The sequence below is a fragment of the Capsicum annuum genome, chromosome 6 (assembly GCF_002878395.1).
Source record: "Capsicum annuum cultivar UCD-10X-F1 chromosome 6, UCD10Xv1.1, whole genome shotgun sequence".
Lineage (NCBI taxonomy): Eukaryota > Viridiplantae > Streptophyta > Magnoliopsida > Solanales > Solanaceae > Capsicum > Capsicum annuum.
Window position 1 is genome coordinate 52,631,939 of NC_061116.1, and position 16,970 is coordinate 52,648,908.

Genomic DNA, 16,970 nt, shown 5'->3' on the forward strand with positions numbered 1-16,970 from the left:
CAACAGCCGAGCAGCGTTTCATCTCTCTAAATAGAAAAGTGTTGAGCAAAAATTAAGCCGATTGTGAAATATGAATACTGAATTAGACAGAGAGACTGGAATAGTAGTGTGAGAGGCTCTAACAGCCTATTTGGATGGTGGCTTTCCATGGTTTCATAATGTATGGTATGGTGTAGTATGATATGATATAGTATGGTATGGTACAATACCATGTTTGGATGGACTATACCGTTCACTGTGGTTTAATAATAGATTTTTTATTTGGTTTGATGGTATGGTACGGTACGGTAACAGGTAAATTTACTAAAATGCCCTAAATTGTAATACATTTGAGATATCAACTCTTTTATCCATATCAAGGCTATCGTAACCAGTTTTCCTTTCTTTCTTGATGCTTGTCATAGCTGCCCGATGATCCTTTTAAAACTCCAAATTCACAAGGGTATTTTCTAAACAAAGGTTTGACGAACGCAAACTAATGAAATCGGGAAGTACTTTCCAATCAATAAAACAATTGGTATACATGTATGTATCTTAGAGTTCAAAAATCACTTCCCATGTATATGCTTTTTGTGCATTCACTCTGTTTCCTCCATTTTAATTTTCAATTTTTTTTGATCGAATTGAGTTTTTATTGGCATTAAAAACTACTACTACTAAATAATAGTGATCATTTTTCTCACTCTTTGAATTTTTATATTGCTAACAGGAAATCTTGCAATCTTTGATTTTGTTAATAAATGCGTAGTCTTAGCATGTATTTTGTTGATAAGGATAAAATAGGATTAAAGAAAATTATACAAAGGTATAGTTGAAAAAGAAAAATGAAAATCATGGCACACCACCAATTTGATGGTTCAATAAATTGCTTCATTTTATGGTTATCAAACCATGGAATAGTAATATACCATACCACCATTTTTAGAAAATCATGAAAACAAACATGGTTCCCATGGTAACCATACCATACCATACCATGGGAAACCACCATCCAAATAGGCTATAAGTAGTGACTAGTGAGAGAGAGACTCAAAAGTAAAAAGTATAAACCCTATTACCCTCTGCCCTTTGGGCCGCTTGGGTCAGCTTTTACCCTTTGGGCCGCTTCCAATATAAGTGGCCTGTTACGTGTAGTGTACTATTTGTTTATCTAAAAATTACATAAAGCCACAACTTAAGTATCACTTATTACATAAAATTCCAACTCTCAAAACATATTACAAACATTTCACTTTTTCAATTTCTCTCTCTAAAAGTACATATGCATAACTTTACTAATTTTTGTACAGCTTTTTCTCCTTTTCCTTGGAACAAGCCTAAAATAAAGGAGTCATTATGTAACGGTTATCATTTTTGAATTCATTACCATGTTTGATTCAAACTCTTACTCGATTGCATTCAATTCTAACAAAAACGTCATTTTCAACATTCTGTGTAATATCTCGATCGTTTCTTAAGACTAAATCCATTTTTGAGTGAATATGGATGACTTTCAAATTGATTGTTGTTTATATCATGTTTTATTTCCCTAAATTCTACTTTGTATCATGTGGAGAATTAGATAAGCTTTTCATCGACATAAGATTCACCCGAATCGGACACCCGGTGAGGAAGTTAGAGTCATTTTGTAATTCCCCGAGACTCTAACTAATAGTGCAACCATGAATCAAGCTCTTGAGAAATAAATTATAGTAATTTTATTATTTTTGAATCAAGTATGGCGTGTATTAAGGCCTTAAATATGTCCTAACGATTAGGCAAATCAAAACATTCCTTACCGATTGAATTCTTGGGAAGGATATTGGTATAGTCAACTTCAAATTAGCATATCTCTCATTATACTTGGAATTTTTGATCTAATGACCTATAAACAGATATATAATTTAATTATCTTTCCAACGATACCAATTTCGACAAAATCCGATATCGTAGGAAAGAGTTATGCTCATTTTACTCCAGCATGTCAAGCTGAAAAACGGTGACGACGGTTCTGACGGGCTGTCACATTTCTGACGCCATTTTTGACGACGTCGTCATATTCTGACGACATTTCTGACAATGTCATCAGCCCTGGGCAGAAAATCAAGAATTGGACCCTTTTTTGTGACGACCATTCGTGACGGCCTATCACGGACCTGACGGCCTGTCACGGATGGCGTCAAGTATATTTTTCCAGCAACTCAAGGACGTTTTTAAAAGGGTATTTTGGTCTTTTACACTCATTTTTAGCCTCTACATATATATAATAGTAGTGGAGAAAACCTTCATTATCTCTCATTCTCTTCCAAGAAAAAGATCAAGAAACTAGGGTTTTCTTCTAAAATCCTAAATCAAATCTTCTCCAAGAAATTTAAGAATCTTCCAAAGATTTCACCAAGTTGTCCAACAATCAAATTTTTTCATGACAAAGGCATCAAGAAACTTAGCTCAAAAGTGTGAACAAGAGTTCCCAATCAAGCTTGTTCATCTTAAATCCATCATCCAAGCTATGTGGGGTTTGAACAACAACACTTCTTTCATTCTTGTGCCCAAAGATTCAATTTCTACTATTGAAATACATGATTTTGCAAAGTGGGTTTACACCCAAATTACTTTATTAATGATTTATGATAGTTGAGCTATTCAAGATTGATACACATGACTATTTCATTATTTTATATCTAAAATTGAGAGCTTATGCCATGAGTTGAATATTGTTACTATGAGTTGATGATTTCTGAATGATTTGAGATAAGAGTCATGATTTAAGCATTTCTATGAGAAGTTTGATTATTGAATATATACATTAATATTTGAGCTTGAGAGTCAAGAATGAGTTCTATGATGTTTTCTTGAAGTTTTTGATACATGATTATTTTACAATTTCCAAATTATGACTTGATATTTAATATTGTAAATTTCATGTTCTACCATGAGTTGGTATTTCAAGTGCTTTCAAGACATGTGTCAAGCTTTAAGCTTCCTTATGACAAATTGTATTATTGAGCATATTGATTCATAAAATTGAGTTGCTATAATGAGTCTTGATATTTCCTCAAAATTATTGATGTTGCCATGACTAAATGAATTGATATATCTTGATGATGAGAAAGATTGTTTGATTTTGAGTCGAGTTAGGAATCCACAGTTGTATATGATTTACCAATGATATATATTATTGTTTTGGTCTTCATGATAAACCCATGAATTGATATTGATTAAGGTAGATTTCCTAACACGTTTTGAGCTGAGTCTGGGAGGAGCATTTAGCACCGAGCGAGAAATTTGAGATTTCCCCGAAACTACGTGCTACCATAGGAATGATATTGATAATTGTAGGCCAAAGGCCGAGTGTGGGATTGTGATTGTGAAATTGAGGTTGTACTCCCTAGCAAGAGTACGACGCTCCCGCCAATGTGGGGTTTTATCCTTAGGAGGGCAATACGTTAGACTCCATGCGGCTCACATGGTGTAGTTACGTCGGTTATAAGAAACTCCCAAGTCTATAATAGTCCAAGTTTTCATGAGTTACCGAGTCACTCAAAGTCATAATTTAAAGAGTTTGAGTTGAGTATAATGATTTATGAGATTTATAATATGTGTACTATTATTGACGATTTACAAGGAATATATTTCAGTTAATTCAAGCGAAGAAAGTTGTTATCGTCAGCATGCATGATTTTCATAATCATTTATGATATTATTTATAACGTTGCATTGCACCCCCACATACTCAGTACATTCCTTAAAGTATTGACCCCCATATATTTCTATATGCTACAGTGTCTTATAATGTAGGTGCAAGTTGTAGCGCAGATACCGCATTCAACCAGTCCACCGCTCCCATTCAGCAGGTGATGAGACCTTTTGATTTGTAGGCTTGAGTTGGTTATACAGTTCGAGAAGTATTGTATTTTTCTTATTTTAGTCGTATTGAGCTTAGATAGTTGGTAGTCATGACCCGAATATCTAAAGTCAATACCAGTAGAGGCTTCATAGACAGTCAGTAGAAGTTGATGTATTCAGTTTCAGTTTCGTTTGGTAAAAGTAGAGTTGTAATCTTGTAAAGTTCATGTTTATATTGATCAAGTTCAGAAAAGTTCAATATTTTCGCTGATTTTATATAGATTTAAGCATTTTATCCAGTTGTTTATGAATTAAGCCAATAGGAGGGTTAGCTTGGGGTCACTTATGCCCCTAAGCACCATAAAATATCTCAGGACCCAAATTTCGAGGCATTACAAACTTGGTATCAGAGCACAGAGTTCAAGTGTCCTAGGGTGTCTATGAAGCCGTGTCTAGTAAAGTCTTGCAGAACGGTACGGATACGTCTGTACTTTTCTTCGAGAGGCTACAAGACATTTAGAAAATGTCTCCATTCCCTCAAGTTTTAGATCGTGCTATAGAAAGGTTCTTTTATAAACTTATCCATATTGTTATCTTCCTCTATTCAGGGCTTCCCCGCCTTATTTTTGAGGTATTAGAGACTATCAAGCTCAACTCTTTGCAGATAGTACTTTCTTAAATAGTCTCCACAGATAGTTACAGTGTTTTAAATGAGCTAAAAAGTATCCTATTAGTGTCTTATCATGCCTTTCTTATGAATCGTACAATAAGCCCATGTTAGTTGCGCTTCCAGATTCCCTTTCAGAATCTATAATGGTAATCTATACTTCTTTATCTATGTACTGTTCTTAAGGTAACATGATCTGCAAGTTTTAATTTCCTTCCCTGACTATGCCCTTAGACTTATAAGAGAGAAATTTCAAAAATTTCACAAAGCGTCCTGAGAAGAGCTTACCAACGTGTTATGAGTTTTCTAAGTTCAATGTTATGCCCTCTCCCTTATGATTCTTTCAGTTAAGACAGAGTAAGATGTGTATTCTTAGATTATCGAATATTGTATGGAGAGTTTCTACCTCTCGTACTCTTGTTATTGTAAAGATGCTGGAAATCAAAGACTAGTAAAGTCGGGTGAGGCCTATTTTGATTCACTAGCGACTCTTTGTGTATCTTGTTTCCTCATGCTGGTTGGAAATGGGTTTAGAGGTGTAGTGGCAAGAAAGGTGGAAAGTGTGATTTATTAGAAGTATGTATAGCCGAGCCTTTTGTATTTGATCGAGTTAGTGATGAAGTGATATTGTTCTTGTGTGTCAGCTCATGGAAGAAAAAGAGAAGGAGTTATTGGTGGAGGTAAATAATAATTTGCTTAAGATATGAAAAGAGTTGTTAACGGTATGTTTCATAAGACAAGTATAGGTTATGGACGAGGATACTTAGTGGATGAGTGTTGGTTACTTCGGTTTTAAGAAACTCTCAAGTCCATAATAGTTCAAGTTTTCATGAGTTACCGAGTCACTCTAAGTGATGATTTAAAGATTTTGAGTTGATTATAATGATTTATGATATTTATAATGTGTGTACTATTATTGATGATTTACAAGGAATATATTTCAGTTAATTCAAGCGAAGAAAGTTGTTATCGTCAGCATGCATGATTTTCATAATCATTTATGATATTATTTATAACGTTGCATTGCACCCCCACATACTCAGTACATTCCTTAAAGTAATGACCCCCATATATTTCTACAGCTACAGTGTCTTATAATGTAGGTACAAGTTGTAGTGCAGATACCGCATTCAGTCAGCCCGCCGCTCCCATTCAGCAGGTGACAAGACCTTTTGATTCGTGGGCTTGAGTTGTTATACAGTTCGAGAAGTATTGTTTTTTTCTTATTTTAGTCGTATTGAGCTTAGATATTTGGTAGTCATGACCCGGCTATCTAAAGTCAGTATCAGTCGAGGCTTCATAGACAGTCAGTAGAAGTTGATGTATTCAGTTTCAGTTTTGTTTGGTAAAAGTAGAGTTGTAATCTTGTAAAATTCATGTTTATATTGATCATGTTCAGAGAAGTTCTATATTTTCACTGATTTTATATAGATTTAAGCATTTTATCCAATTGTTTATGAATTAAGCCAATAGGAGGGTTAGCTTGGGATCACTTGTGCCCCTAAGCACCGTGTGATATCTCGAGACCCAAATTTTGAGGCGTTACATTCTGTAATTTTTAAGATTTGAGGTTAGTTATTTTTTTCGACTTTACCAAAAAATAATAGAGTCTGATTGAACAATTTCTTGCATGTTGTTTATTCAATAGAATAAGTTCAAACTCTTCTTTTTCGACTTTGAGTAAGATTTTCTTTTTCTACTTTACCAAAATTTAAAATTCTATAGAATAATTCTTTCATGTACTCCATTCACTCAATATTAGTTAGTAAATGAATGATACTCCATATTTTAGTTTAGGATTAACTCAGTTAGACCATTGTGAATAGACAAATCAGATTATTGGGTTCATTCCCGAAGAATTTAATTACAAGGACCCTAATTTTATTGAAAGTAGATCAAAATATCATAACGACCCCATTAACATGAAGAAGCTTAGGAAAGCTACTGATCAAAGTTCAAAAAAACTAAATTAGAGGAGTATTATTTGATTTTAAATTTTTTGATTTCTTGATTTTTTTTCATCAATGTGAGTTTTTTTATTTTTTATTTTTGAATATGATTGTTAGTTTTGCAGTATTATGTGGATTTGTTCATGATTTTGAGGGTGCATTAGTAGTTTCTAGTGTATGTACATATCAGTACTTATGTATATGGTAGACATATACGTAATTGTTGGTTCGCATTTAAAATATAATGAGATGATTGTTTATTGTACTAGGATATAGTCTTTTTTCCATCAATGTGAGGTTTTTGGATTTTTGATTTTTGAATGTAGTCGTTAGTTTTGCATTATTATGTTGGGTTTTTTATGAATTTGATGGTGCATTAGTAGTTGTCAGTGAATATACATATCAGTACTTATGTATATGGTAGACATATACATAACTGTAGGTACGTATTTGAAATATAATGATATGTATAGTTCATATACATCACAGACTTTGTGTATTGTATTTTTATAATTTTTGTGGGAATTTTTTAATTTAGTTAGACCAATATATATATCAGAAGTTAGGTATATATGCTACTGTTATGCATATTCAATATTTTATGACAGAAAGGTCTATGGGATTAGGTTATTTTGGAGTATTCTTTGACTAATTTTTTTAACGCAATATACATATCAGTGTTTTTCAGTAATTTGAGGTTTTTAAATATTTTTATTTTTATTTTTGAATAAGATTGTTAGTGTGGACAACGTTATATGTGTTTTTCATTAATGTGACTGTGCTTTAGTAATGGTTAGTCTATATATATACCATTAAATATGTATGTATATTGTTTGCATGCAGAAGATTGTGGAGTGTTTGTTGTTGGATATGCAGAATACCTAAGAGAAAGAATTGTTGTGCCTTCAGTTGATTTTGAAGCAGAATACCATCGTATGAGATACGCATCACTTCTTTGAAATTACGATTTACAAAAGCAAGAAATATTATGTTAGTGATAGTGACGACCCTCCAAGAACAAGGATAAAATTTATCCCCATACCTGATGAAACTTGAATAGTTAGCATTGAATAGTCTGAAAGATGCTTATGGTGAAGATTTTTTTTCTTTCTGTGGATTTGTTAAGATTTTGGATTATTAAAATAATTTAGGTGTTTTGTATGTACAAAGTTATTAGAACATATTATCTTATATTTTTGAATTATTAGTTAAACTGTTTTTCTGCATGATATTGTGTATTGTGCCTATTACTTTTTGTTATAACATAGTATATTTGTTAAAAAAGTTAGTATATGTTAATCTTATAGAAATGATAACAATATATACAAAATATTTATGTAATTATATATAAAATTGATTTATGGATATTCTATTTTCAAGTTATTAATCTAATTCAACCTATTAGATTAGCTTATGCATTTTCATATTTTAACTATTCAATGACATGAAAGCATGAATACATCACAAAAATGTATACTCACACTACCATATTTATGTTTCAAAATAATGACAATAGCAAATCCGACTTCTTGAACAACCTAAATCAGTATGTTTAGCTACATTGCAACATACATATAGCAGACGCAAAGACAAGAATCTATATATTTTATGTATATATTTATACATTGAATTTAAAAATATCATATACCTACTTTTTTATTATCATAATTATTGTATGATTATCCATACATGAGTATATTCATTCATGAATAACAAATTCATATAACAAGACACATGAGCAGTCATAATTTCGACATATTTCTTATCATATACATAGAATTACAATGTATATGTCGTCATATACATAGAATTATTATGTATAAGCAGTCATATACATGAAATTACTATGTATACGTAGTCATGAACATAGACTTACAATGTATGTGTAGTTATATACATAGAATGACAATGTATATGTATTCACATACATAAAGATTGAGATTATACCTAACAACACTGTACTGATAAACTTAGGATATATAATAGTTATATAAGAATTTCATAAGATTATCTAATAGGTTGAATCAGATAATACTAATATATAAACTTGCATATACATAAGTATAGGACTTCATATTTATTGAAGTTATGTATAAGACAGAATATCCAAACTATTTGTTAACATATACATTGAAGTAATGCATAGCAATTGTATATTGTTACATGTATGTGTAACATATGTACATACATACCTACTTGGAAAAGAAACTGGGAAATAAAATACTTTAATTTACATAGATTTGCGGTTAAAGACACCAGTTAGTTAAAGAATAATGTAATAGAACATTAGCGATTTACACTTTAAAACAAAAACTAAAATACCAAAAATAATAAAAAGATAAACTAAATAAAAATGATATTCAACTGTTTGTAGCAAAAATCAACTAAAATGGTTCAAAAAAGAAATACAAATAATTACTAAATGATAAACGAGTGAACAAAAATTTTATATAGAAGCATTGATAGCTCATTTCTCCTTCAGAAAAAAGTTACAAGAACTCCTATTGTGATCGGCGTTTCGGCATCGTCCAAATCAGTTTATGCTTGATGATAGTGTTTCGCTTAATTGTAATATCAGTTTTGTTGATGATAGTTTTTCGCCCCCATTGATAAAAACATCTGTTTTCTTGCAAGTAGATGCTTCCAACGTCCATTTACAATCCTAATTGTAACATCGGAGTACATAACTGATAAAGAAAAATATAATAGGATTAATATATCAAAAAATTTGAAGAGTGTCGTAAAGTCATTAAGCAGTTAAATACATATGTATATTACAGATACAGTTTTTTTTAAAAATTAGAATATATACATATCAATTATCATTCCGGATACGACTAGATGATTCATTACCTAATACGAATAGATGATTCAATTCAACATACAAATTAACATTATTATTATTTAGAATACGAATAGATGATTCATATCCGTCGGCACCATAGCGTACATCAATTGATTTTTCGAGCTTCGTCAATGTCTAATTCAGCAACAACTGTCAAAATCAACATCAAATACATTACTGATTCTGCAACAACAATCCTTTCACTTTTGTACTTAACATATTTTATTTTGGATTTTCATTCACCAGAGTGTCTCAAAAGAATTACACTATTCATATTCTTGAATAAAAATTAATTTCAATTTTTTTAAAGAGATCATAAATCAGTGATTACATTGTTTGTGATTTTTATTATTTGATTGATTTTTTTAATGTATTGTTGTTTTCAAAATTTGAAATAGTATAATTGTTACACAAATTAAGGAAAGCAGTAATTCATCATTAATTTTGTTGCCTTAACTATGTGCTAAATAGAAGGAAGATTAGTTAATTTCCTATAAAAATGTCCTAATTAGATTTTCATATACATAAAGTCTTGTATATATAACGATTGAGTTATATACATTAATTGGGAGAGAGAACATATTAATTAAGAAGATGGGAGAGAAGGTAATTATGTTTAGTAGGGTTGTGATTTATGTTATTTATACTTTGTTTATTGGGATATCGGGTAGCCCGATAAAAAATTTAATTAAATCAGGCCTGAACCGACAAACCAGCAACAAAAATATTTAACCCGATACCTGATCCAAAATTAAATAAACAAAACCATTAACCCGATAAACTAATTATCGGTTCGGGTTAATGAGTTGAACCGAAAAATGCACAACTCAATGAAAGGGATAAAACAATAGTTAAAAGTGAATGAATAGAATATTCTTTTATGGTGAACGTAAACAATAAACACGACAAGTAAATGAATCGAATGAAATAATTTATTAATTTAATTTAACTATTATTTAATATCTTTATAGATCATCATTAAGTATTTGTGTAAAGGCTCTAAATTAAGGTCGTAACTCATTGAAATATTTTGTTTATAAGATGAAAAAATTGAATTTTGCAAAAAATATTGCCACATTAAATTATGAATGAAGTTAAAACTCAATAAATAATAAAATAACTCACAAGGGCATTTTAGGTATTTCACTTCTTTAGTTAAGTAAATTAAGTTACCACACATGAATATTGATGGTGGGTTTTTGTTAAATATTTTTATTTTTTGCCCTTATTATTTTTGTTAGAACCATTCACATTGTGTGCTTGTAATTGGTCTCTTCTTGCTACCTAATAGATGACCCTTTAATTAAAATTCTATTTTAAATTAACAGTCACTTTACCTCAAAAAAATTATTTTCAAAATAATTTTAATACAACATTAAAGTTTGCAATAATTTTCAACTAGAACCTTTATAGTTCTTTTAATATTGTTCAATTGTTCAATTCTTAAAAATCATGTAATAAATTGGGTAACTTAATAAATAATAAATAACACTTTATTTTTATTGTTTTTCTTAGTGAACATGAGAAAGGATAAAACAATATTTAAAAATGAATGAATAGAATATTCTTTTACGGTGAATGTAAAAAATAAATATGACAAGTAAATTAATCGAATGAAATAATTTATTAATTTAATTTAAATATTATTTAATATATTTATAGATCAACATTAAGTATTTGTGTAAAGGTTTTAAATTAAGGTCGTAACTATTCTTATATATACTTGAAGTCATTGAATTTTTTTTTTGTTTATCCGATGAAAAAAATTGAGTTTTGCAAAAATATTGCCACATTAAATTATGAATGAATTTAAAACTCAATAAATATTAAAATAACTCACAAGGGCATTAGATATTTCACTTCTTTAGTTAAGTAAATTAAGTTATCACACATGACAATTTATGATTTTTTTTGTTAAATATTTTTATTTTTGCCCTTGTTATTTTTGTTAGAACCATTCACATTTGTGTTCTTGTAATTGGTCTCTTCTTGCTACCTAATAGATGACCCTTTAATTGAAATTCTATTTTAAATTAACAATCACTTTAACACAAAAAAACATTATTTCAAAATAATTTATCACAAAATTAAAGTTTGCAATAATTTTCAACTAGAATCTTTATAGTTCTTTTAATATTAATTGTTCAATTCTTAAAAATCATGTAATAAATAGGGTAACTTAATAAATAATAAATAACACTTTATTTTTATTGTTTTTCTTAGTGAACATGAGAAGGGATAAAACAATAGTTAAAAGTGGATGAATAGAATATTCTTTTATGGTGAACGTAAAAAATAATCAGGAAAAGTAAATGAACCAAATAAAACAATTTATTAATTTAATTTAATTATTATTTAATATCTTTATAGATCACCATTAATTATTTGTGTAAAGGCTCTAAATTAAGGTCATAACTATTCTTATATATATTTGAAGTCATTGAAATATTTTTTTTATAAGATGAAAAGAAATTGAATTTTTCAAAAAAATCTTGCCACATTAAATTATGAATGAAGTTAAAACACAATAAATATTAAAATAAATTTATTTCTATCTATAGTTAAGAAATTACATATCCACAAATTCACAAAAATATCAATATTTTTTTATTTATGATCTTCATCAAATTTTAATTATTAACAAATTTTTAATCATTTTATTTTATAAAATATTGAATTATTTGTGACTTTTGATATATTCTAATTCTTAGGTAATATTATTTTCCGTGCAAATAAGATTTTATTTAAAAATATTCAATTATGAGATTAAGAGCTTTAGTAATTATAAAATTGATCCAGAAAAACAAGTTTAACATGTTCGTCATTATATTATGTTAATTATAAAGTTAAAAAAAGTATGATATGAATTATACTTATTTTAATTATTATTTTTATATCTTGAGTTTGGGTTTGGGCTTAGCATAAGTCTCGTAAAACTAGTATTATACATTAAAGAAGACTAGTATTTAAGAATTTTTGTTACGAGGGATAAAAAAATAAAGTCATCCTTTAGAGGAGTCATCCATGTGATTCTTTGGACGAAAAATAGCCAAAAATGTCCCTAAACTATTTGAAATGGAGTTAAAACTCCATTTATTAACTTTTTGACTTAAAAATACCCCTCGATTAAATTTTTGGCTCAAAAATACCCCCCCCCCCAATGAAATGACACCAAAGCACGCGAACAAAAGAGTCACATGACTAGTCCACGTTAGGAAAAATCACTCTATTTAATATTACTAACCATCAACTCATTTTTTATCCATTTAAAACCTGAGTCTAACCCTCTTCAAATTAATCTTTGTCAACATTTGAGTAGTACAAATTTTTAATAAGTTTATTAAAAATATTGCTGTTGTTTGTAACTGCAGTTGAATTTTCTCCAGTTAAATGACCTCCACATCGTCCAAGTAAAACTGCAAGGCTACAATCCTTTGTTCCTAATACAATCCTTTGTTCCTAACACATAAAAGTCATGCAGTCAATTGGGAGAAACAATTCACAAGAGGTAACTATCATCTTAATGCATTCGGCTGCAAAAAGAGTCATAATTGTTCAGCTGTGAACATAGGCGAGACAATTATAAATTGCATCAATTTTAAGTTAAATGATGAAACACTTCACTGATTTTGTTGTCATTGTCGTCTTTCAGCTATGAAAAGACCACATGTTGGAAATACTACTTCAAATATACAACTCGATGCAAGTGAAGAATCTTATGTTGTAATATGTTATTGATGAAAGTTAATTTTCAAAAAAATATAGTACTAATATGTACTATTCAAATATCTGACAAAAATTGATTTAAAGATGGGTTGAAATTGGATTTAAAAAGGAAAAAATAGATTAATAATTAGAGGGATTAAATGGGGCAATTTTCCACGTAGACTTTGACATGGACAGACCTGTAGCTTTCTTGTGTTATTTTCAATGTTTTCGGATACAAAAATCTGTATATAGGCAACGACAACTTCAGCACAAGTTCAAGTCTAAGACAAGAACGCTTGTGAAGTTCCTTAACATCCTCAACACAAGATTATGAATAATCTATCCAAAAGGTATGTTATATTTTAGAAATGAGATGAAACAGAAAAGTAAAGCCAAGTCCCCCGACTTTACGAAGTATCCTTAAGAAATAATTTCTCTCACTATACCCAAGGTTGTGAAATCTTTCTCCCAGAATAAAATGGCTTTCAATTCGAACAATAACGGTACCTCAAATTGTTGGATTCCTCGAACTCACTCAACAGCTTAATGATCACACAGAGTTTTTGTATAGAAGAAGAGTGTTTTTGCTTTCAAAAGTCATGTCTATACCTGTGGAATATATCAGGTATTTATAACCTTAAATGTGTCCTTTCAAAAAGGATGCATTATTTCAGTAGAAAGGCACCTATTCAGTAGCAGTCACGTCCCCACGCCCAGTCTGTACTGGACCTGCGCCTGATCTGTAGCCGCGGGTGATATTTTCAATTTCCAGTAGCTTCTGGGCTACGTCTGCACCCATAAGTCGCGTACCTGTACTGCATCTGTGCACCCAGGTCATCTTACAATGATAAACAATGTGCTTTTTACCTCGAAGGGTCGCATCCCTTTGTGATGCGTTGCATATGTGTTTACATGGCATCAAAATTACGCCCGCACTTGGAGAAAAATAATTATATCAGATTTTTGGATTAAGTTTTTCACTTGTAACACAAGTTTCAAATAAAATTCATCTAAAAAGATAGATCTCATCGATCGATCATTTGAAAAATCCAAATCCAAATCCGAAGCTGAAGTCAAAGTCAAGGCGAGCAAGCAACGACGACGACAACGTGAGGCACCACCTTGTTCTTGCCTCACTATCCATATGGAGTTAGTGTTCCTTATTAAAAGCACTCCAAAGTTCCCTTCTCCCACTAATGTAGGAGAATTAGTAAACTTTCTAATTTGGTGTCTTTCTTTCCCTCAACTATTTTCCCTCTATTTTCTATTCACATATATACCTTGAATCCAACAATCCCCCACATAAATAGGGAATGGCTATCTTTTGAACAAAGATATGGACAAGCATATGCTCATTTAGCAAAGACTGATTGAATCTAGATAAGTAGGTTTTCCTTTGAACTTTCCATAGTGAACATGTATCGGATGAACTCAGTAAATCGATAGATTTGATATATTTAAACCTTCAACTTTGATGTACACCTAGACAACATATGTCACACAACCAGCCTTTTACTGTTTATGGTTCTCACAGTTTTGTTCTTTTCAGCCATAAATATGTCCCGGTTTCATGAGAGCTTAGAGAATAGGCCTTTACTAACATTCTCCTAGAAGCGACTTCCACTTTACCCTCACATAGGTGATTTCTAAATGTTCAATCCTGAAGACTAAACTATTTGGTCAAATCTGCCAAATTTAGGTAATCATTAAAAGACTTTTCACCTTAAGTCTTATCCTTATTTACAACACATTGTCTACATCATGAGAATAGATTGGGTAATTAACAATGTTGAACCTATCAAACACAACTTTGTTTGATCTCTTTGAACCTAGCTCTTGGGATCTCCAGTCTGCTAGGTAGAGTTACCGCCATGTTGACTTATCCTAGGCCTTAAACCCATTTTCTTGGATGTCCTTTCCACTCCTTATCTAGATAGGTCTTTTGTAAGTGGATCCGACATATTATCCTCTGACTTTACATAGTCAACAGTGATAATTCCACTAGAGAGAAGTTCTCTAACGGTATTATGTCTCCGTCTTATGTGACGAGATTTACCATTGTACATCATGCTCCTTTCCCTACCTATTACCGCTTGGCTATCATAGTGTATACATACTGGTGCCACTGGCTTAGGCCAATAAGGAATATCTTCCAAGAAATTCTGGAGCTATTCTGCTTCTTCACCGGCTTTATCCAATGCATTAAATTTAGATTCCATAGTAGAGCGAGCAATACAAGTCTATTTGGGTGATTTCCAAGAGACCTATCCCCCAACGATAGTAAATACATATCCACTTGTGGATTTTACTTCATTCAATCCGGTGATCCAATTTATATCACTATATCCTTCAAGTACCACGGGATATTTATTATAATGCAAAACATAGTCTTGAGTGTATTTAAGGTACCCTAAAACTCTTTTCATTTCCATCCGATGAGTTTTATTAGGATTACTCGTATACTAACTCAACTTACTTATAGCCCATGCTCTGTCTAGTCGTGTACAGTTCATTATATACATTAAACAACCCAATACTCTTGCGTATTCCAATTGTGAGTCACTTACACCTTCATTCTTTTGAAGTACAAAGCTCACATCCAATGGAGTCTTGGCAATACCAAATTCCATATACTTGAATTTGTCAAGTACCTTTTCGATGTAATGAGACTGTGATAATGCCAAACCTTGTGGATTTCTATGGATTCTAATTCCTAATATCACATCCGAAACTCTAAGGTTTTTCATATCAAACTTGCTCTCGAGCATTCATTTCATTGCATTTATGTATGAAATCTCTCTATTGATGATCAACATATCTTCCACATATAAACAAACAATGGCTTTGTGATTTGGAGTGTCTTTAATATAAACACATTTATCACATTCATTAGTCTTGAACACATTTGACAACATGGTTTGTGATACGAGAAAGACAACGAAAGCAAGAAAACACACTCCAAATCAGTCCACTAATCTTAAGGATCTGAGGACCTTTTTGGAGACCACTCTCGGATTCACTACAACAACAATAATACGAGATAACAAATGGTGTATTTGACACCAAAACAGCCACCACAAACTAACGAAGAGAGAATCAAGATAACAAGATGAAGAAAACACAATGGAAACAACAACACATGGTTTTGACTAGAACAACAACAAAGAGTCCAAAAAATATACGTAAAGATAGATAGAAAAACAAAGTGAAAGTATAATCTTAAGAACCCAAGAGCCTATTCCACTCTTGGACCCTTAACACTACACACTAAAACTACCTATCTCTTCGGTGAGCATAAGAGGCCATAGGCCTTTCTCACAAGAGAGAAATGTTCTTCTTACAACTTTCAATATCAATAAACATCTAAGACTAAAAACCCTAAGAGGTTCTATATATAGTGTATTACAAAATAGAATACAAAATGACCACAATACACCTCAAGGGTGAGGTGCCTATCAAGTGTAAATTAGGGGCTGTTTTTAGTGCATTTAGGCCCTCTTTTACACTTCACTTGTGCACTTTCTTGGAAAGATTCAATACGCACTTGTTCTCGTCCATCCTCGTGGTCGTACTCGTATCATTCTCCCCTTCTTGGAAAGGATTCGACCTCGAATTCGTACCTTGTAAATCAAGAGAAGACAATAAGCACACATTCTCATGATATGAGGGGTTAGGGTTAACAAAAATAACACATCAACATGCCATGCAGAAGCGGGAAAAATTTGAAGTATAGCCATGGGTCCTTTGTTTTAATCATGAAAAGATTAGTACAATTATTACAAAGGAAGTGGCTCAGACAAGCATCAAGACAAAAGGAAAATAGGCCGAGAGTCATCATTTCCCACCCTAAGATGGTACCGGGATCAAATAGAATAATTAGCCAAGGGCCTAAGGCGAGGCTAGCCCTTCCTTCCCCTAGAATGTAAATCCCACATTCAGACACAAGAACATTTTCATACATATGACCTCTATGAAC